This window comes from Prenolepis imparis, unplaced genomic scaffold (assembly GCF_030444845.1).
Source record: "Prenolepis imparis isolate NDT839.2.m4 unplaced genomic scaffold, iyPreImpa1.0 SCAF_13, whole genome shotgun sequence".
Taxonomy (NCBI): Eukaryota; Metazoa; Arthropoda; class Insecta; order Hymenoptera; family Formicidae; genus Prenolepis; species Prenolepis imparis.
Window position 1 is genome coordinate 3101317 of NW_028141171.1, and position 13590 is coordinate 3114906.

The window sequence follows — 13590 nt, forward strand, 5'->3', positions numbered from 1 at the left end:
TTGCGAACATGAATGCCCTTATAACTTTTTTCTAGGGGGGGCAGAGTGTACATCTACTTAAGTGTGTGCGTGTGTGTATATATATATATATATATATATATATATATGGTGTACACACACACGTACACATACCATTTTTGTTCAATTTGTGAAGGACTAAGGATTAAAAAATAAGATACATACTTCATTTCACTAGCGGATTCGGGGGGGGGGGGGGGTTAAAACCCCCCCTTGGAAATTAAAAGAAACAGTTTTGCTCAATTTGTTTAAAAAATATAAGTAAAGAAAAACAAACATTAAAGAGCTATCGACGTCGTTGATCCTGGAATAAAAGCTAATCATGAAACCAAAAATATTAAATAAAATAATTTTGCAAAACCCTCCCCATTATCGACGTCAAGATCCGCTAGTGCTTTATTTGACCGACGAATATTGCGGCACACAGTTCGCATGGACTGGAGATTGTAACAATAAAAATTATTGTACAGACACGAACACCCAGTGTTGGGGCTCGTATAGGCATTATTCACTATTTCGATATATATTTGTTATAAATTTTAAACAAAAAATTATTTGGTTGACAATTATAAAAGTATTCTAAATTGAAAAAATTAAAATATTAAAATCCAGGGGGGGAAGAGCATATGCCCCTCCTTGCCCCCCCCCATGGGCGCCCATGATTGCGAAGTAGCGATCTTTCTCCTTCTGGACACAATTTCATTAATTAATTTACAAAACTCTTTTAATTTAAATGTAAAAAAACTATATATTATTAAAGTATAAAATTTATTATAATATATCTACTATAATAATTTAAATTTAAAATATAAGATGCTTTTTTAAATATAATAAATATAATAAATATAATAAAATTAAATATAAATATAGTAAAATATAAATATAATAAATGTAATACAATAAAAAAATATACGTATAATAAAAAATTGATTATATTAATAAGTATATATAATATAATATAATAAATATCACAAATATAAAATATTTATAGTAAAAATAAAAAAATAAATATAATCGAACAAAAATCGATTACAATAAAATTTATTACAATCTATTCTCTTATCAAGTTTTTATCAACATTGTATATAACGTCGGATGTATTGATTTTATTGGAGTGAACGCAATTTATCGGAGGAGAAGAGGAGACGGAGGAGAGCGAGATAGCCGAAAAAAATCGTGATTTAACGATACGATATATTTCAGACTGCCCGCGACTGTCAGAAATATTGTTCGATGAAAAGATAAACTGCCGTTTCATGCCGTACAAATAAGCGACCGACCAGAGAGAACGATGGAGCGTACGCACATATGTCCCTTGTTCGGACACACAGGGGAACAAACGCACACGGTACAAATACATATCCAATTAGCGGCAGAGAGAGAGCCGGAAAATAACGAGCTAACCGAAGGAAGGAAACCGAAAGTTTTTGGGGTCGGACAGGGAGGTTTAGGAAGGGGGGAGGGAGCACAATGTGCCGTGTCGAAACGTTATTGCCGCTCCCACCCTCTCCCTCCCCCTCCCCCTTGCCACTCTGGCAGACGATAAGGACACACGCCAGGATATAGTGGATGGTTACGTGACATTTGAGGATTGACATTAAAACCGGGAGAACGTTGACTGCTCTCGTCGACATTTCGTTAATGCCACCGGGGGACCCCACCTTTAAGAGAGACCAGCGGTTTTTACGAGAGAGAATTCGCCGGGTTTTAGTGTGGTTAGATCGTATTTTCCCTCATATCCGTTTCCGGGAAACGCATCTTCGCGCTCGTGCCCTATCCTGTGGAAGGATATGCCGTGGAATGACTGTTGTGGGATATTTTGTGCGAGAGAGAGAGAGAAAGAGAGAGAATGTAACTCTTGTCAGATAAATTGTCAGCGTGATTGAGCGCCGTTTCTCGCGCGAATCACAATTTCTGTTGACCTTGAAAACAACTGAGTCTCTCTCTCTCTTTCTCGCACCCTTTCAATTCCCGCGAAACATCCCCTTTCGCGAAAAATACTATTAATAATAAATAAAAGCAACAAGACTCTGAATATGGCCATATAGTTAATAAGTAGAGCTAATAATAGCCAAACGTGAAATAAAAAATTCCTAAATAATTTTTAGACACTATTTATTAGGCTAAAATAATTTTATCTAAAATTAATATTATTAATAAAATCTAAAATTAATATTATTTTATTTTAAATTAATATTATCTTTAATATTATTATTTAAAATTAATTTTAGACTAATAAATAGTGCCTAAAATTATTTAGAAATTTTTTATTCGCTCCTTTATCTCGCGTTTATTTTGGCCTCTTTTATTACCTATGCTAATATAACCTATAATAATAAATATAAACAAATTTCTAATCTTTCGCTAATGAAGAAAGCAAATTACACATGAACGCGAGAGAGAGATTTATATATCTCTACGCGTATTTTCTAAAATATTTCTAGATTAACATTTTTTTCATTTTATTTTTAGAAATGCTATGTCACATTTTTCAGGGGTGCGTCCATCCTTATTAAGAACAATTAATTTAGATCGCGTATGCATGCAACGCAGAATGCACAGATGGAATTAATTTTATGACATTACTGATTAAAATAGGAACGAAGTAAAGTCGACCCAACTAGCCCTAATTATATTTATTCAAAAAACACACAAACACGTTTCGACCATATGGATATGGTCCTTATCAAGTGTAATACTGAAACAATACAATTTTAAATCATAAGTGTGAGACGGTTTGATATGTCAGAAGTTAAAGATTTTTTACATACTTCATTAGTAGAGGTGCAGCCAAATTAACGATAACGTCAACTTTTCCATAATATAATTACAACATATTTAAATAAACATAACATAAATTCAAGTTTGTCAAAACATTTGAAAGAGAGAAAACGATCCTATCGTTATGATGATTCGTCAAAAACTAAATATATAAAGCCAAAGATTATACGACCTTTATAATTTTATCATAAATGTTATTGAGATTCTCAGTGTCTTTATGTAGGTTAATTGTATTGCTAACTTTTTTGATAAAAAACATCTCTGCGATTTCTCTCTTTCTAACATGTTTTTCGCTGTGTAATATAACGGGTGATGTCCAATCAAAATCGTGTCCATATGTTAGTCTATGTTTACTTATAACAGAATGATTTGTCGCATGTAATTTTATATTGTTACAGTGTTCTTTTACACGAGTGCGCATATGTCTCTTTGTTTGCCCGATATATGAGGCATTACAATTATTACAATTAATTTTGTATACAACATTAGTTCTATCATTGTTGGGCAATGTATCTTTGCCTCGTTTTATTAATGTGTCCAATTTATTGGCTATTTTATAGACGACATTAGCGCCGGCATTTTTTAGCGAACGAAATTACTGATTAACTTTTACATTTATAACACTATATTTATCTTACCTTGTACAAGTTGAAACTCCTACCCACAAGAAGTTCCCTGATAATTACTCCTTCGGTATATGTAACTGCAATTTAACAAAAATTGAATAATTAAAATCGATGATACGATAATCAGAATTTAAATTTGTCTTGTCACAATTTTTGTAGATTTCGAACAATTAAAATTCACGCGCATCTAGCGCATCGAATGTAAGAAATTGATATAAGAGATAGAAATAATAAAAACTAATACGCTGCATTTAGTCTCAAATGGACGATGATAATAGCAGATATTATCGCTCGTATAACTATCTGTTGCTACATATCTCCGGAAGCATTTATAGAATCGTTTCTTATGCGACAAGGACGCGGTCTACTCGAGTATAAAGTATTTTTAGATCCTCTTCGTATCCCTTAACTCGTTTCTCTTCTTCTTCCTCTCTATCCCCCTTCTCTTACTCGGCAGTTTATGAACTTAATTTATTTCTGTTATCTATATCTGTGCTATTTCCGCATACTTGGAATGGGTATCCCTCGCTCGAAACACTAATGCGTAACGCATTGCAACGGAATCGCGCGAGAAACTTAACAGTTTATAATAGTATATACCGCGAGGATTTATTACAAAGCGAAATGTTATTAAGTTTAATTAAATTTTGAATATTACAACTCTCTCCCTCTCGAGAGAGAGAGATTTGTCGTATTCTCTGCAAAATGTGTCGCGCATTAATAATTTTTCGTCCGAAGAATTCATCTAAGATGTCGCGCGACATCTTATTATTAAAAAAAAAAAAGAAATGTCGATATATTACCTGCCATTTTATCAAGATAAGTAATTTAATGCGCGCGAAAATTACATTTTCTTCTTTTGTTTAAAACAGTGTCCATCGTTCCAGAAAAAACTCCGACTTTTAATTTCCAACGACAGATCCTTTGAATGTGAAATCGGTCGTGATGTTCGATCTAACTTCTTCCATCGTAGGATGTTCTCCATTCGCCGGAGCTAAACACTCCTCGCCCCTTGTTCTTCATCGAAGTTTATTTACGGCAAGATGTACCGATGATGTACGCGAAAAGATCTCTCGAGGCCATCTCGCACGACGAGAAGGATGAGCCTCGTCCTTGGCTTTACCGGTGTTCTTAAGCGGCGCTGGCACGAAATCGTGTAAAAATAAGTTCACTGGGGTTAACAATCCGCGAGGACTGTACGCGGCACTCAGACAACGAGAGCACGGGCGCTATTACTCTTGTTACGAGCTCCGGTAAAACGACCAGTACGAGCAAGAAGGAGCCGAAAGGCAAGAAGGAAGAAGAAACACCGGGAGTCGTCGTCGTCGAGGGGGTAAAAAGCACGCGAACTCTCGCCGCGTTGACGTCGAAAATTTGTCGGATCGACGGAGGTTAAGTTAGGTTAGGTTAGAAGGGAAACTAGCAGTGTTTGTCGTTATCTAGATGAAGTTATCCAGATAATCATTTAGATGAAGCAATTGCATTATCTCATCTTTATCTAGATAATGATAGGATATGCGATGTACACTAGTTTATAGCCAAAAATTATTTCAAACTAGACAAAGTGTTTCTTATAAATTTTTGGGTGCTGAAAACGATGTTGCAACCAAACACTAACACATCAGATTTTTAAAATAATTGAGGTTTAATATGTAAAAAATCGCTTTTTTAACGATATTTGAGATGTTTTTTTGTAAAAAGGATTAATGTTATCTGGAAAGTCTGATCAAATATCATGAATGTATTGTTCATCCCCTATATAAAATACATTTTTTTAAATTTCAATATCTTACTTTTTAGCCATGTTATGAAAACCATGTTATGAAAAATTAAAGCTGGGAACTACTTCTCATATGAAGATGCTTCTGAGGAAAAAAAGGTTTTTTGGAAAAAAATTATTTTTTCTAAAATTGATTTTACCTTTATTTGTTCCCCTTTAAATCATACGACTTTTGTCTGGAACATTTTTTCGAAAATGCATTTGTTTCGAAAAATTCAAGGTGAGCAATTAAAATGAGACACCCTATATATAAATATACATTTAGTAGAATCTATCTCGATAAGTTACCATGTATGTATATCGATAGTCCTAAACTACAAATTATAAGTATAATTATACGATTTCATCATCATATAGGCGAAATATTTGCTATCTCAGCAAAACTCTGTATTTAAATCCTTCCTAACATGACTAAAAAAGTAAAATATCGAAATAAATAAATGCATTTTATAAGGGATGAACAATACATTCATAATTTATGATCAGAATTTCAAAATAACGTTGACTATTTTTATTTAAAAAAATTTAAATAAAAGCTAAAAAAGCTATTTTTTTGGATATTAAACTTCAATTATTTCGGATCCTGACGTGCTGATGGAAATTGGCTTGCTGCATCATTTTCAGCATTCAAAAAATCTATAAGAAACACCTTGTCTGGTTCCAAATAATGAAAAAAAAAATTTTTTTGTAAACTAATGTTATCTTTATCTTAGATGAAAAAACATCTCATCTGCCTTAAATTATCTAAGATGACTGCATAATTTAATAGATAAATGCTTTTTATTGTGGCGTCTTTTTAGTTGTGAACAATAACCAGTGTTGTTCTTAAATGATTTTAAAATTAGCTAGATAAAGATGAGATGAAAATATGTGAATTCATCTTAGATAAGATGAAGATGATTTTGTTTTAAATAAATATATAATATATTTAGATAAAAGATAAAATTATATGGCGATCCATCTAGATAACTTTCAGATAATATTATTTTTAAGACTGCTTATGTAAACACAGTTATAAAAAAAATGTAAATTATAAAAGGGGGATATGAAAATATTCATGTACTTTTATTTATAAATTTTGTCGCTTATTGCTTAAGTTCTACTACTAGTATTTTTATGTGCTACGACTCAAATTATCTGAACATTCGTCTAGATAATTTAGTAAAGACACTTTTTTTCATCTTAGATGCAGACATAGATAACACATATTTTTACTATCTACATAAAGATAAGATGATGCCAAAATTTCATCTAGATTCTAGATTCTAGATGATCATCTATATAATTTTATTTAGATAACAGTAAACATTGACAACAACTATGTCCCACGTAGAAATCATCAGATAACACGTTTGAAAAGCTTTTGTTTTTAGTAAAATAAAGATTTATAAATACGATTAAGTATAAGGTCTTCATTTTTTCCCCTTATTTTTTTAAATTTCATCTATTATCTATATAAACTTGAAATAAATCATTTATATCTTATCTTCTAATTGTAAGATAAACTTTTATATGTCTTATCTTTATGAGATCAATAGATATTATCTATGCAAAACGCTGGAAGCGAGGGAAGGAAAAAGTTGAGAGAGAAACAGTCGAAAATTCGTGGCGCGAAGCCGTCACTAGTTGGAGAGAAGGCGAACGTCAACGCTATTTTAAGCTGTTTACAATACCGGAATGCCCGGATACGCACTAGCTACTTGCGATCGGGTACACATATGCGGGTTATAAGCGCCGGAAGTGTGCGCACGTGCCTGCTTTGCATTTGCCTTGCTTGCTTCTACGTTTCTACGTTTTCGGGGAATAAGAGGAGAGCCGAGAAGAGGGTATATTATTCCGTATTCCGGCGACGTCGTCTCCTGCCGCGCGTTGCCGTTTTGCTCGCACAGCTCCTTTAAATAAATTATTAATGGAGCGCGCTTATCCGCCGCGCACCGATAAGTAGCCGTCGAGAAGTTATTATGTGTCGAGCGTTTTATTGTAGGTTATATATCCGGAAGAGAGAGAGAGAGAGAAGGGAGATTCGTGCATTTTTCCTCCAAGTCGCGTGCTCGTGCTTTTAATTTCCCTCTGGTAACGGACGGAAAACAGTATATATCTACCGAGATACTGTGCTATATATATTACGTTTCCCATGCGTTTAATTCCCATGTTGATATTTCCTTCGAGTTTTACGCGCGTTCCTTAGAATTTTCTTGCGACAACGAAAAATGAGGATATATACCTTCTTAATAACTCATTAATATTGATTTAGAATGTATAATCTCTCTATTAAATATGATGAAGTTTTACAGACGTGTTCAGACTATTAGACTCAAAATACATTTTCATGTTGAAATCACTTTACAGTTATGTAATTTTCATTTTTTTTCAATAGTTACATTTACTTAAGTTTTCTTTTATAAGCTTGAAGATTTCTTTAGAATTTTTTAATCTGGAGATTATTCGCAAACATTCCTTTTTAGTGATGAAAACCCAGATTGCATCAACAAGCGTTCTTGTGTGGTCACTGTTTGGCCATGATATTTGTATCATATTATCGTTGATATTGATTGGTTTGATGGTGTTATTTTTGTACAAACTTGAATAATTGTATACACTATAGACAATAATTTATCTTATTTTAATTGAATTATAATTGTTTTTTAACAACACAGAATATTTTTGGACAATTATCAAAAATTTAAGATTATGGAAGAGAAAAGTGATTGTTTACTAAATAAAATTAAAATATAATTAAGTAGTAAAGCAGTATTCTATAGTAAAATATTATTCTGTATGTTATAATTAAGGTTACTTCCTCTTACGTAAATTATTAAAACAGTAAAAATATTCAACGACTTTACTCGGATATTTTTCTCGTCTACGCTAATTTAGAAGGGACAAAAGGATTTATTAAAGTTAAAATATCGCGGACTGAAATTTAACTTTAAAAGGGGACGTAGGGGTTTAATAAAAAACTCGAATTAGAGATTTATTTAATTGGTTTGTATTGCATTAAGAAAAATTAGTGCCCTGTGCACAATGAATCAGTTTCAACGAAATTATTCTTCTTTCAAATTGACGCACTAATATTTGCATTTAGCTCTTACTCGTTTGTTTAATTTAAATATGATTTTTACATCGAGAGCCTAAAGTGAAAATTCTTAAAGGAGACAGAGGGGTATAACTAAAAATTTCTCGAAGTGAAAATTTAGCTTTGGGACAAACAAGAGTTTATAAAAAAAATCTCGAAGTAAGATTTATGTAATTCCTTAGTATCAAACCAAGGAAAAATCTGTACCCTGTGCATGAATAAATAATCGATCTTCAACAAAGATCATTTTTTTCTTGAAACTGACGCACTATCATCCGCGTCTGGCTCTTAATTGCAGTTTACATTCAAATATAATTGTTACATCGAGAGCTTTATTAAATTAATTTATTGTTAATTTATTTTTAATTTATCTTAATTTATCATTTTGCATGTCTAGGGAATTTTGATAACATCGAAGCGCATGCGTAATAGGGCGAGTAGCTGTCTACTTTGTGAGAGGGAGATCCTAGGATCGAGCCCCGATTTTTCCTCTGAAAATGTCTAGAGCGTGACTTTATCGGAAAAGTAATTCGCCAAAAAAGGGCCTATGTGTATAAGTTTAGCAAAACCGCGGACGAAACTCTCGCAGAGCAACGAGAAGAGGACAGCTCATGAAATTCCGAATCGATCGTACCTACTCTCCAGATAATCGGGGAAAAAAACGCGTCGCGGTTCTTCAGATAATAAAATCGCGAGAGCGCGTCGTAAAAGTGACCGATAAAAGTATTATATGTTCCATGGAATTATAGGTGCGCGCGAAGCGAAGATTCATGCTCGTGTGTGCCGGAGCTTTAGGAATTTCTCCCGTGAAGTTTAAGGGGAAGAATCTCTCGCAAGAGATCTCGTAACCGTTTCGGGATTATGCGATTTTTAGAACGAGCGAGACGCGACGCACGGATATACATATATACCGGATGTCCCATTTTAAAGGACCCATTCAAATATCTCAGAAACACTGCGTTAAATCGAAAAATGTTACCAACAAAAGTTGTAGGGTTTTGAGGGTGACATAACATAGTAATATTCATATGACCTTTGGCGGCGCCTCCAAGGTCAAGTGAAGGTGAGAATGCATTTTTTAAATGGAAACCCATATTTTTTATTATAACATCTTTTTCTACTAATTAATTTGAACAACTTTTATCTAAAGCATTTTTTTATTTTCCTAATATTTTTTCTTCTTTTCAAAATTCATTTTCACCTTCATTTGACCTTGGAGACGCCGCCCAAGGTCATATGAATATTACTATGTTATGTCCCCCTCGAAACCCTATAACTTTTGTAGGAAACATTTTTCGATTTAACGCAGTGTTTCTGACAATGAGATATTTGAGTGGGTCCTTTAAAATGGGACACCTGGTATATATACGGGGAAGAGAGGAAAACAACACGGCGGGGGATGGGATAATAAAAGTTACGTTACTCTCAACGATACGACAATAACGAGCAATTTACGTAAGGCATAGTAATAAAAGTAACCTATTTTTGGCTAAACCATCATAGTGTATACCGACATTTACCTTGTAGAGAGAAATGTAACACGGTGAAGCAGCGGCGGATTTCATTGACAAATATTGTTGCGCATTTTATAAAAGAATGATACCCGTAACAACAAAACGACACCGCGTGTAAACAAAACCACGTAGGAGAGAGACAGCAGGGAATAGAATATTTCGTACGAATTTATTCTGTGAAATTTATTTATCTGTTGCGCGGTATTCGGTCTTGTGCGCAGGATATAACGCCGTTTTATTGTTTACATATTAATATTTTTAGAAATATATATATACATATAAAAAAATATTTCGATTATATTTAAAATTTATGTATGATTATTTGCGTTATTTATATATATAGGAATTGAATTCTTATTTATTATATATTTTGTAAAAGTTTATATATTTAAAAGAATCTTTCTTCAAGATTTATGTAAAGCTTTGTATTAAATATCTATTTACAGAACACAAATAAAGAATTTAATTGCGTGTAATAATTATTTTTTGACACATTAATTATTTGCATATTACTTTATAATTTATATTTGCCTTTTATAGATAAATGTATCGTGTACAAATCCATCGAGGAGTATCGGTAAGTGTTATTTTATATTTTATTTATTCAAGTAGAGTTAGCTTTCACGACAAGACATAAAATCACTATATAGAGGAGTATCAAAATAGCATATCAAAATAATTTCTGTCATGGTTTTCACTTTATCCAAAACTATGTTATCGTTAATTTTTTTATTACTCTTTAAAAAATTGACGTATGAATAAATGATTGTGCGCGGATGAACTGGAATTGGTCGAGTTCTTTAAATTAAAAGAACCGAAATTATATAAAAGAAGAAAATAAAAGATAAAGGATTTAAAGATTTAAACAGCTAATTTTTTCGCAATTTCGAAGATTCGATATTCAACCTCAAGGAAATAAATTTCCGCCACTTTGCGTTTCGAGATTCGTCTATTCTCTCTCTTTTAACTAGCGATGGGCTTAAGTATCTTACAAGTAGGTTCGAATTTGTTTGTATGGTTTCAAACTCTTTATGATTACAGCAAGCTGGTTTTTCAATTTTGGCTTCCTCATAGAGGAAGCTTAATGATCGAAATAGAATGGTGAGGAAGTAATGTGCAAATTTTTTAATTTGTGCATTTTCTTCACATAAAATAACTTTTTTTGTCACGTATATGTATGTGAATGTGTGTGTGTATGTATGTATGTACCTACTTACTTTTCTATGTTCCTTTCGTATGTGTTTTTCGTAAAATTCAAAAATTTACATTTTTAAAAAAATTAAAAATTAAAAAAAAAAATGAACTCACCGATCACCGCCAAATTCAATACCAAATATCCTTTAATAATACTCTATTCATGTAAAAAAAATTTAATCCGATATCTCAAAATTTACAGAAGTTAGAGCAACCAAATACATTTCTCAATAAAATTTTATAAAAAATAAACCCCTTCACCGATCCTTGTCAAAGTCAATATCAACTATCCTTTAATGATACTTTCATGTAAAAAAAATTTACCCCGATGTCAAAATTTATGGAAGTTAGAGCAATCACAGACATTTTTTGAAAAATTAAAATTGCATTAAAATTTAAAATACTATATAAATTTTTATAAAAATAACAGTAAAAAGGAAACACGTTTTATACTACTTTATTTGTATGCCAAATTGAAACGCTATAACTCAGAGTTCTTGAGACGTTTAAATTTTCGGAAAATTGAGTGGACACATACGGACATTTAAAAAAAAAATGTGATTTTTCGAAGTTTTGGAACATTCTGAACATATTGGCACAGAAATCTGAAAAAAAATTTTTCGAAAATAAAGTTTCTTCTATGGAGCAAAAAAGGAAAGCAAAAAAAAACAATATTTTCAAGTAGACTAATCTGGATGAGATTGGTTCGCACTCTCTATAAGAGTATCTTGAAAAACAAGAGCAGTACTTTCAAATACATTTGAATCTCAATTCGAATCAAGTATGTTCGAATCTTTTATGAGTATTTAGGAGAAAATGTGGGTAGGGTATGTAGCAAGTATCATAGATTTTTTTTTATTTTAGAGAGTTCGAGTATTGCTTGTAAAATAATTCGATTCTTTACGATGGAAAGAAATTTAACGTATAAATACTATTTCTTGCAGGTACTCGATCTAAAATTCGAATATACATAACTGTTCTAAAACAAAATTGATCGATTACTTCGCAAGGACAACATGAAATATTATTTCATACGAGTATTACTCGAATCCTAGAAACTTGGTTATTGTATTTGATTCAGATTTTTAAGTACATATTGAACTTGATCCCATTCCTACTTTCACTTTGCCCAATCCGCTTCATACACTTGCTTGTGGTATATAATTACACCGCACCCTTCGTACATAATCTAACCTAAGGTGAGGGGGAGGGGGAAAGGGGCGCTATGTTATCGTGGCGTATAACATCGTAATTTCAATCCTCGCGAATATATCATTTCGTTTGTCCTCGATTATATACATATACATATATATACACCGGAGCTCGCACGCGTTTGCCAACGTGCGCGTGCATTCCGCCGTGTCACATGACTATGTATAGACTAGGGCTTGCCGCCCTACGGTGCCCGTATGGAATATTGAAAATCGATTAGGGTATCAGCCCCCATCGAATAAATATGTCGGCGCGCCCTATCTCTCGTCCGTTGCTGCGCCCCCTCGGCCTCGTCAACGTGCATCTTCGACGTCGCCTTCAGCGCGCATTTGCGCCCCTTTTGCGGACCGCACAAACTTGTGACGTATAGGTACGTTTGTTCTTAAGATCGTCTGGTTAGAGATCTCCGCACTTTTGTAATTTAGCGATATTTAAAAAAAAAAGGAATCTCAAAAATTATTGATATTTACTGCGCGGCGCAGCGAATGGATAAAACTGGTCGCAATATTATGGAAAAAGTGATTCTACGAAAATTATTACATAATTATAGGGAAGTGCGCATGATAGTATTTTTATCGTATTTCAAGAGATATTTAAAAAAAATATTTCATATGTATTATTTCAGTATTTAAATACAAAATGGAATAATATATAATGGCTCAGTAAGCAAGATGTTCAGTTTGTCAAGCTAGCAATTCAAGTTCGAATTCATCGCCATTTAAATTCCATAAAATTCCTCTCTGATAAAGAGAGAGCTGAAATATTTACGATAAATTCAAACCCGAAAACCATTCTAATATTCATGTACACCGCGAAAGTTTCAAATGTCAAAATAAAATGTTCCATTTTTTCCATAAGTATTTAAGTTTTTCTCTTCACTGTGATAAAAGTAGTTTACTTTCGTGAGAATTATGCGAATTAACTTTTAAATGTTTATGTTTTATATTTATCTGCATTTCTTCATATTTTTGTATAAAATTAAGATTAAAAAATAATTATTTTAATTTGTGAAAATAAAAATATTAATATAAAATTGTTATTTAGCGTGCTGAAATATCCTTAAACGTGTTATATTACTCGAGGATTGAAAGCGAAGTGAGCGAGAGAAACTTCATAGTGTGTAATTGAAATAATCTTCTCAGAAACTTGGCGTCTTACTTCTGTAAAACAAACTTTACTAATAAGAACGATAATATAACATTCCGAGAATTTTTTGTGGAAAATTGTTTATTATAAATCTTATCTATAGATAGGAGACTCGGTCGAATAATTGCGCGAAAATAATATATCGGTCGTCATATAATTTGCGAAATTTTCAGGACAAAATAATATAAAAGCCAAATAAAAAAAGAAGGAAGATAAATAAACGGAAACTAACTCGAGCGAGTA

General features: G+C 32.5%; 1 protein-coding gene across 2 annotated transcripts in view; it reads right to left on the minus strand.

The window, feature by feature from the left end:
* LOC145944358 (uncharacterized) overlaps positions 1-13590 on the minus strand; it is a 203396-nt gene that overhangs the window by 96442 nt on the left and 93364 nt on the right. For both annotated transcript variants that reach the window (XR_014426661.1, XR_014426660.1), the window contains exon 3: positions 3438-3502. The gene's annotated coding sequence lies outside the window, so the exon portion shown is untranslated. The remainder of the gene's footprint in view (positions 1-3437; positions 3503-13590) is intronic.